The sequence below is a fragment of the Ambystoma mexicanum genome, chromosome 6q (assembly GCF_040938575.1).
Source record: "Ambystoma mexicanum isolate Mex_15411 chromosome 6q, UKY_AmexF1_1, whole genome shotgun sequence".
NCBI classification, from domain to species: domain Eukaryota; kingdom Metazoa; phylum Chordata; class Amphibia; order Caudata; family Ambystomatidae; genus Ambystoma; species Ambystoma mexicanum.
The window spans coordinates 1,593,965,905-1,593,976,404 of NC_090937.1; positions in this window are offsets into that span (position 1 = coordinate 1,593,965,905).

Below are 10,500 nucleotides of genomic sequence, written 5' to 3' on the forward strand. Positions count from 1 at the left end.
GTAACAGAATTGCTAGCGACTGCAACAGACTAAGCTGGCCTACAAATGGACATTGTATTATATGCAGAGCTTCTAGTCCTAAATGGGCAATTTTACCAAAATGACACGCTAAAAATTTCAGCAACACAGAACATGATGTGACCCTTTACTAAGAACAAGTATGTCCAAGAAGCAGTGTAGCTAGCTGGGAAAAATGGGTTGTGATTTGTCTGCATTGTGAATGGGCTTAGGAATGTTCATGCGCAGTGTTAACACTTAGGGGCCGATTCATAGAACAAACGTGCGCTGAAAATCCCAGCGCAAGCTGGCGCAAGGTGGCGCAAGCGTGAGAAAGCAAGCGCACATGCGATTCAAGGAAGGCGCTGCGCGTGTTTTCCACTGGTTGTGCGCCAAATCCGTGTGTGGCGCACACGTCATTGCAACAACCCGAATGCTGAGCGCAATGTGCACATGGACAGCGCACAATGTCCGCGCACACACCAAAAAGGGGGAGGGACACGGGGCGTAACGCACGGAATGGGGAACAATGCATGAAAAAGAAGGCGTAACTGAGGAAGTACTGCAGGGAAATACACGGAACGCCCACACGCACACGAACACCTCGTATTCATGGATTTGAAGATGGGAAACAAGCGCACGCTAAAAGACGTGCCCAGGCGTCAACACGTCCGCCAGGCGTAGGCAGGCGTAAGCGTCCCTGCGCACAGTATAAAAGCGTGCACAAACAACAAACACGTATATACCGCTACGATGAATGCCCCATTTGTCGCAGCACTGATCGTGGGACACCGCAGGAGGAGGAGAATAGCCAGAGCCTGCATTTTATCACCCCGGACTAGCCTTTTTGGGATGCCTGACGACCAGGTCTATGGCAGGTATAGGTTTCCACCTCATATCATCCTAGACCTGGTCAGGGAGTGGGAAGATGACCTAACATCCCCCACCCTCTGCTCCCAAGCATTGAGCCCCTTGGAGAAGGTGCTCAATGTCCTGCATTTTTTGGCCACTGGGTCATTTCAGCGGACTACTGCCATAGTGGGGGGGGGGTCTCACAGGCCACGCAGTCACACTGCCTACACCAGGTGTTGGCAATCATGACTGTGCGCCCCTCAGTCTGCCGGCACATATACATGCCCAGAACACCCGCAGAAAGGCAGGCCGTTGTCCAGGACTTTTACAGGGTGGCACACTTCCCCAAAGTGCTCGGTGCCATAGATTGCACCCATGTGGCCCTACGTCCACCTAGGGCCACTGAGCACATCTACTGAAACCGTAAGCACTGGCATTCCATCAATGTGCAGGTGGTATGCGATACAAAGGGAATCATCACCTCTGTCTATGCAAACTACCCTGGCTCCACCCATGACTGTTTCATATACAGAATGTCCGCCCTGAGCCAGGCCCTGGAAGCTGGGCAGCATGGCGACACATGGCTCCTAGGTGAGTACAAATGCCCGTGCACATGCATGCATGTCACACACAGACAAATACACAAACCCCACTAATCACAACCATTATCACCTCTCCAGGGGATTGTGCCTACCCTCTGAGCAACCACATGATGATGCCAATCCAGAACCCCACCACACCACCCCAGGTAAGATACAACGCTGCCCATATTGCAACCAGGGCCATAGTGGAGCACACATTCGGAGTGCTCAAGTCACTCTTACGCTCCCTTGACCGCTCTGGCGGGCATCTACTCTATGCACCTCCAGTAGTGTGCAGGATCATTGTGGCAGCATGTGTCCTGCACAATGTTGCAACACGGCAGGGCGTACCGGTGGACATGGTGGTGCCCCCACATCTCCAACCACAGGCACAGGCGCTGCCCATGGGAGGGGATAGGGCACGTGGCGAGGCAGCCCGGACCCAGCTTGTGGCCACATTTTTCACCTAAACTCCCACCCCTGCGGAGTGCACACAGGCCTGGCACATACCAGGTGACAATCAATGATGACAAAGAGACAGTTAACTGTCACAACCTTACCACCCTGAGCATGTTGCCATGGAAGCGCCACATTGTGTGCATCCCTAGCTACTCAAACCTAACCAATCCTGTGTGACTAAAAGGTACACATGCAAGGTGTGTATCACACAGACCTGCAAAACAGGCCATGACAATCACTGGTATATCACCCAAAGCCACCAAAACCACAAAATGACATGGCATGCAATAGCAACACAGTAACAATAATGTACACATTGACATGTGAAAAATGCAAAGTGGCGTCAGACAATAATGCCTGACATGGAATCAAATGAAATGACTGACCAACAACCTCCCACAAAAAGCATGTCATACCCAAATGCATAACAACAGTTGTAGCTTGAACTTAACAATCCCTGTTTACATGCACATTGTGCACAGCAAAATCAACACTGCATAATACGTGTGCTGTGTCCATCTCCTGCAACACACTGCTCAGCACACAGCATAGTGACCAGCCATTGTGTGTGACGCACACCCTGAGCATCACATGAAAACGACAAACTAAATAAAAAAACAAATCATGCATGTACAGGATCCACAAATGGTCATAGATCATGTGCTACAGGGACATAGTGGGCCCCAGAAGGCAAACTGAGTGCACATGTGGACATGGAAGGGAGGTTGTACATGTTGTGGATCATAGTGCGAGTCTGTGTGTCAGTAGGGACATGCACTCAATACATGCATGTGCAATCAAGTGACCATCAGTGTCCTCATCACATGTGAACATTGCCCATGTGTACACCCCAGCATGTCAAACCACAACTATACCCTCACACCTGAAAGGTAAACACAACACATGAACAGCCATTGCTCAGCAGAATACATCATGTACATAGGATACCACAATTACAATGTCAGAGTGCCCATGACACTGTGGGGCAAGGCAACTGTCCAACAACAAAATACCCCCCCTCCCTCACATATCACCATGACCCACTGAGCAACTGCGCATGGGGTATGTAGCCTTCATCCTTGAAGTTCACCTGGCCACAGGATCACCCTTGCCCTTTGTCTCCATCTTCCACCTTGCGTGTAAAAAGTGTCCAGCACCCTCAGAGGCCACCTTGACTTGCAAAAACACCAAATCAAAGAGAACTCAAAGCAGGCAAACACACAAGCCAAGCAAAAAGCCAGCAGGCAGCAAAACAAACCAGAGGAGTCTCCAGTAGATGACTTGAAGTAGCAGTACGCCACAAAGGCCAAGTACTACCACAATGATGTTAACAACCAAGGTAGCACAGTAAAACAATGTCACAACAGGATGTGTACCATGTTTGGTACATAATATACAATGATGCACCACGAACTGATGTGTACTGTCACAGCTCCCGTGTACTGACGCAGGAGTGGCACGAACCAACCACCCCCACTGTGGTCTGGGTGCCAGCAAGGTCAAACTCACACAGGCCTCTGAGACCCTGGTGGGGAAGGAGGGTCAGGGATATGCAGTCAGGACAGGCATTGGTATACTGGATAACCATAATGAGGGGCAGGAGAGGGGAGTAGGATTGACAAGGGAAAGTAGGGAATGTACAAAAATATAATAATCACATTAACACATACACAATCAGATCAAACGTGTACATCATGCACATAGTACCAAATTACTCAAATGGAGGTCAAAGAGAAACTTATCTCTGGGGTGAGTTCTGGCCTCCTGCCTGCCCACTCTCAGGTCCGGTAACATGAGCAGTTCAATGCTGCAAAGAGTGCCAGAGTCACTAATCTGTGCGTGCCCATAACACACACACACACCACCATGCATGCCCCAAAGTAACAAAATATTCTACAAACAAACTATCTGGTGTGGTGCTTCGTACCTATACGTAAGATTCCCCCCATGATGGTTCATACACAGTCAATGCAGTAAGTCAGGTGCCGGTGGGTCCGTGGCAAATGGAAGACCAATGTGTCAAGATTCACACAACATCCAATGTTCCCTGGGTAAGCAGCCAGACGCATTTAGCAAGGTATGACTTCAGTACAAGTCGTGTTCCAGCATAACCTGGTAGGTAGTGCATGTGGCAATTTCAACATGAAAATGAAATGCACTGCACACAAGTCTGTCCCTCGCTGTCTGTCCCTGTGAGCTGCTTCTTTCCCTGTCTTGGAACGATACATGGCTAATACAACTGCCTCAATGGACCATGGTGGACCGGAGGATATGTGCCACTGCCCCTGCATGTGCCCCTGACAATTTTCCCATCAACTAGCCATTAGTCCACCAACACATCATAGCTGTACTGTGCGCTTCAACACCAATATCTGGCCAAGCTCACCATCAGTGGTGCTACTTAGCATTCATGTGCAACTGGCCTGGTGGAAGGTTGTCTGCGGTGTGGCCACCTTGTGCTGCTCACCTTGCCTGGAGTTCCTTGAAACACGTCAGCTGTTTTTGGATGTATGAGCGCAATCCCTGTGCCTCTGCTTGCGCACACATGCGCATGTCTGCACCACCGAACGTGGCCATCTTCCAGACGTACAATGGGCCAAGTCTGCTGGGAAAGGTGGTCTAGAGGCTCATCCCCCTGCAGAAAGGGCAGAAAACACATGATTAATACTTGAAATGTCCCTGTGTGTGTCTCCTCAGGCATGTCATGACTGGACCATGTCAGAGACGTACATCAGAAATCACTCCATCAGTGTGACTTTCACAGGCAAAGTGTGTTAGCCACTGTCTACAGCATGAATTGCATCAAGCACATGTACAGCAAATATAAGAAACATACTACACAATGTATAGCAATTAATGTACACACGAATCATGAAACCACCCTTCTAGCAAAGGAAGAACTGTGGTCAATATTACCCCTATCATCCCCACTAGGGGTGTCAACACAAGTAGTACAGCAGCACACATGCCACAAATATGACAGTACAAAGCCATTGTTTAATAGGCTGTAACACCGAACCATCTTTGCGAGCCCACGCGTATGCGTTATTCGTGTTACTGGGTGCCACCGCGTACTGCGGGAGGTTGAATCCACGCACGCAGGCTGCAGGTTTGCGTGCGCGGTTTTACTTCAGTTTTGGGGTGCATGAGCGTTGCGTGACCCGTCCCTACATCACCGGGGTCACATACAGCCTTGCAGGTGGAGGGGGGCTGTTAACATCTTGCTTCCCACCCCCTACACCCCAATTGCCCAGGTCAATTGTGGTGTACACCTCCCATTGGCACTACTCCATCTGTGCAGGCACTACTACATCTGTGCCATGGTTGGGAGGACACCAAAGGTGAGGGGCGCTTCAGCTGGGTTTACTCCTCGTGGCAGGTGTGGTCGGGGACGTGGCCGTGGTGACCAGGGAGTAGGGGGACTCCAGGGTGTCCAGGGCAGCCACAGAGGGGGAAGAGGCAGAGGTGCGCCACTTGAGCACAATGTTGTGCCATGTGTCAGTGCAGGCATGCCACCACCCCCTGTGGTTCCGGGGGATGCAGCTTCTGCATCTGGCACTGGCGCCTGTGTGACTCGGCAGTCCGTTCCATCGACTGCCACAGGCCCAAGAGTAGTGGTAGCTGCAGGTGCAGCTGTGGACACCGCCACCCAGGCTCAGGGTCTGCCAGTGCAGGCTGCGTTGGCACTTGAGGAGCCTTTGGTATATTTCCAACAGGCCAGGAGGGAAACCATAGGAACAGGCCGGGCTGCTCAGACCAAGACACGTGTCCCTGGGGCAGTTATGTCATCTGCTGCCCCGAACAGCCGGGTGTTGGCAAGTGCAGGGGCAGATGCACCCAACAACACCCCAGTTGTGAGTCTGCCAACCAGGACCGTTGCGGTCAATGACCCTGCCACAGCTGATGTTGCTGCGCAGGGTCCATTAGAGGGCACCCAGATGCCACTGACACAAGTCAGGCCTTTGGTTGTCCCTCCACCTGCCACTCCCTAGGCTCAATCCACCGAACCCACTGGCCATACTGGTCAGGGTGGCATTAGCCAGCCAGGGTCTCCGCCACAGTCCAAGAGGAGGAAGGTTGCACCTGCAGAACAGGCTGGGACCCCACACACAGCCACGACCTCCTGCATGTCGAGGAATAAGCCTTTCTGCAAGCAGGAACTGGACTTCCTCGTGGGCTACGTGCGGGGCCACAGCCGTGACATGCTAGTGGGTGCCAATAGTCAGACTACGGCTGCCCAACGTGGCACCCACTGGAAGCATGTTGCGGAACATGTCAGTTCATTCGGCCTTGATGTGCGCACGGCGCAAGAGTGCAAAAAGCGTTTGAATGACATCAAACGCAGCTCTAAGGCTAAGCGTGCCTCTAATTACAACTTGACTCTGGTGACTGGCGGTGGGCCTGCACCAGAGGAGGAAGAGCTCACTCCGCATGAGCCACTCGTTGCAGAGTTCATACCACCTGAATTGGTCGAAAGAGTGGGAGAGATGCTGGACTTTGATGGCCAGTCCAGTGAGTGTTGATGCATGTTTGTTGAGGACGTGTGTGTTTCACTTGTGGGATGTGTTGTGCATGATTGCCACTACATGTGACGTGTACATGGTTCTGATGTGTAAGTAATGCAATGCTTCCGTGATGCATGTCTCCTCTGCCTGCATGCGGGGACTCCATGTAGGCATGCTCCCTTGCCCCTCCTCCACCACTCTGCACCCCAGTTCCACCTTTGCACTGCTTCATTCTTGCCAATGTGTACTTTACTGTTCATGCGTCCTGTGTACATGCTCACTTCCAGCGTAGAATATGCCCGACATATGCCGTGTGGTACAGCCTTAGTACTTGATGCAGGGTATCTCACTTGTACTGTGCATAGGTCAGATGTCCCGCAGCGACATGAGTGCCCATTCATGCTCCATGTGCATTGCACGCATGCCCCTATGTGTCCTTGACTGGATGATCACTGTAATACAAGTCCTGGGTGACATACATTGCATCGCATCTCATCAGCCTTCCCATGTCAACTGTGGCTTAGTATTGCGTTGCACACATGTTTAGGGTCTGACAATCTGTGTGGCTCACAGGCCTCAGCCTGTTCAATGGCCAATGACTCTGTCCAACTGTTGTTGTGTCTTCTTCACACGTGGGCGGCCTCCAGAGTTTTCATCATGTGTCCTGCTTACTGTCCCATCATCATTTTCAGTGTTGTCACTTGAATCACATTAAGCTGTTGATGCCAGTCAACACTGCCTGTCAATACACAGGTGTATGGTCAGCCTTTTGATACCATGCTAGGCATCCCTGCTTTTGTACTGGGGTGGAGGGGTGCTTGGCTTCTAGAAATGGTACACATTGAATGCACAATGCACGTGATGCCTGAATTTGACCTTGCACTGCCTTCACATTTCCTGGCACACACCATGGAGTCCTTGTACATGTAGGTAGTGAGTGGCGTACACATTTTCTGCACTGCATAGACCCACTTCCATGGAAACTGCCACCTTTCAACAGGTCTGATCACAGAAGCAATTCAAAGTTGACCCAGCATGCATGCCAGGTTATATGTTGTGTGTCACATGTCTGCCTGATGCGTTTGTTGTCGGTGTGTGTGTGTGTGTTGTGTGCTTCTGACATGTGTAGTGACCTTTTTTCTCTCTATTTTTCAGGTGATGACGCAATGGAGGCGGAGGATGGTGTTGTCATGCCAGACACAGGGTTGTTACCACTACATCAACCCGGCACAAGTGGGGGTCGTGGGGTGGTAGGCCATGAAAACCCCCAATTGCTACAGTCCATCTTGTCTCTGGCTGCCTATGAGTCCAGCCTTAATGACGACTCTGACGTCCATGTTGAGTTGGATGAGCATCAACTCCATGTGTCAGGGGTGAGTGATTCTGATGTGGACACTCCTCTGTCTGCGACACCTGCACTGAGGGATCATACAGTCTTGGTTCCTCCGCCCGTGGTGGATCGGGACGCAGGGTCACCCTCCACACCAGTCACTGATGTGCCTGGGACATCACGTCAACGGGGGCATGCAGTTGTGCAGCCGCGGGCGGTGCCAACACAGCGAGGCCCCCCGGTCCTTGGGTCCCGAAGGTGGCCAAGCCCAGCAACGCGGTCGCCGCGTGCAACCGCAGTATACTGAGTGGGAGCAAGACATGACTGACAATTCAGAACGGCATGGGGAAGCAATGGAGAACATCGCTGAGAGCATGGAGCGTGTGGCCCGATCTGTGCTCCCCCTGCTAGGCAGGTGCTTTTCCAGCAGCAGGCGGCACGGTCCACGGGCCGCTCGCTCAGGCTGGGCATGGCGGCCTCAGACAGGGCACACCAGGCTGAAATGTTGCCTCTGCATCAAGCAATTGCTGCTCACGCAGAGGCGCACATGGATGCCCTGAGGGAGGAGTATGCTTCCCTCAAATCCACTCTGGGTGTCTTATGATGTCCCAGAGGCAGCGGGCAGAGGAGAGGTTTGCACAGCTTGAGCGTACCATCCCGGCTGAGCTACAGGCTTGCCGGGAGGTGCAGCGGTTGTCCAGCCAGGCCTTGCAGGAGGAACTCCGTGTTACACGTGTTACCTTGCAAGAGGAAGCACGTGTATCACATGAGGTTCTGCATGCAGACCTATGTCACATCGCCACACAGAACCAGGCTCACCCATCCGGCAGACTTGCTGCCGACGAGGGGCAAGCTGCGGCTAGGCGTGGCCAGGCTACTGTGCCACTTTTCCTTTCCAGGATGAGCCAGACTCGGATGACCATCTATCTCCCAAATAGGTCGGGCTGTGCAGGCGTTGAGCCCATGGGGTTTTTTTTTTGGCTCAGCATCATCGCATGTGGGTGTTGAGCAGCACCCTGTACCTCCCCCCTCCTGGGTGCCTCCCCTCCCCCAAGGGTCGTATGTGGCCATTTTTGATTTTTCTTTTAGTTTAGTTAGTTAAGTTTATGTTTGATAGTTAGTTTAATTAGGTAATGTAGGTTTTCCATAGTTAGTGTAATTAGTTAATATAGTTTAAAATTGCTTGTCTATTGTGCTTTCATGTGACGGTGCGGTGCTTTGTGGCTTTTGAAGGCATCCACTGTCTGTTCCAGCTGGGCCCTTCAGGCTTGTCTTGTGTATGTGTTTGCTGCTTGGGGTCCTTGACTCACATATGCCACTCCTGCTTCCCTTATCCATGGGCTTGCAAGGATGGTTCGGTGTGACAACCTATTACACAAGGGCTTTGGACTGTCATATCTGTGGCATGTCTGGTGCTGTGTGACTTGTGTTGACGCCCCTAGTGGGGATGATTGCGGTGTTATTGTCCTCTGTTCAGCTTTTGCTAGATGTGGTGTTTCATGATTAATGTGTACATTCATTGCTATGCATTGTGTAGTATGTTTCTTATCTTTACTGTACACGTGCTTGTTGCAATTCATGCCATAGATAGTGTGTTCCACACTTTGGATGTGAAAGACGGAATGATGGTGTGATTTCTGATGTAAGTCTCTGACATGGTCCAGTAATGAGATGCCTGAAGAGACACACACAGATGACTTTAAAGCGTTAATCATGTGTTTCATGCCCTGTCTGCAGGGGGATGAGCCTCCAGAGCACCTTTGCCAGCAGACATGGCCCATTGGACGTCTGAATTCTGGACACGTTTGTTGGTGCCCACATGCACATGTGTGCACAAGCAGAGGCACAGGGATTGCAGACCTACATCCTAGAACTGCTGACATGTTCCAAGGAACTCCAGGCAAGGTGAGCAGCACAGGGGGGCCACAACACAGCAATGCTTGCACCAGGCGAGTTGCACATGCAGGCTTAGTCACAGCACGGAGGGTGAGCTGGGACGAATATTGGTGTTGAAGCACACAATGCAGCTCAGATGTGTTGGTGGACTGATGGCTGTTGATTGTAAGGTTGTCTGGGACACCTGCAGGGGCACATACCCTCCGGTACACCAAGGTGCATTGAGGCACTTGTATCAACCATGTAGCCTTCCGAGACATGGAAAGGGGCAGCTCACAGGCACATACAGCAAGGGGCATACTCGGGTGCAGTGCATTTCATTTCCGTGTACATTTTGATGCATGCACTGCCAACTTTGTTTCGGTCATGGTGGAACACGACTTGTTCTGAAGTCATGCCTTGCTATATGGCTATATGGGTCTGTTGCTTACCCAGGGAACATTGCATGTTGTGTGAATTGTGACACATTGGTGTTCCATTTTTTTTTTTTTTTTTATTGAAACATTTACTCAGTTTAAAAATAAAGAAAAACTGAGTTTTATCAAAAGTAAAACGAAAATGTCTTCTCACTTTCCTTCCCTTTCCAAGGAAAAGTCTACGTGCAACGTTACCTCACTCTTCATGTGCGTTGCGACTTAAGTGGATAACAGAGAAAGAAAGAAAGTCTCTCCTTTATTGTGTTTGCGATGAGGTGTTTTTAGTATTTATTTCTTTCATCGCTAGCTCTATTTGCATCGCCATTGCCACTGCCCAATTCGTTTTTTCTCCTGAAATTAGTCTATCCCACCACTCGTCGGGCTCCAAGATCCAGGCGTTGTCTAGCAGAGGGCGAAGATAAGCTATTCTGTTTTCTCTGGTCATTGGACAATTAATCACGAGG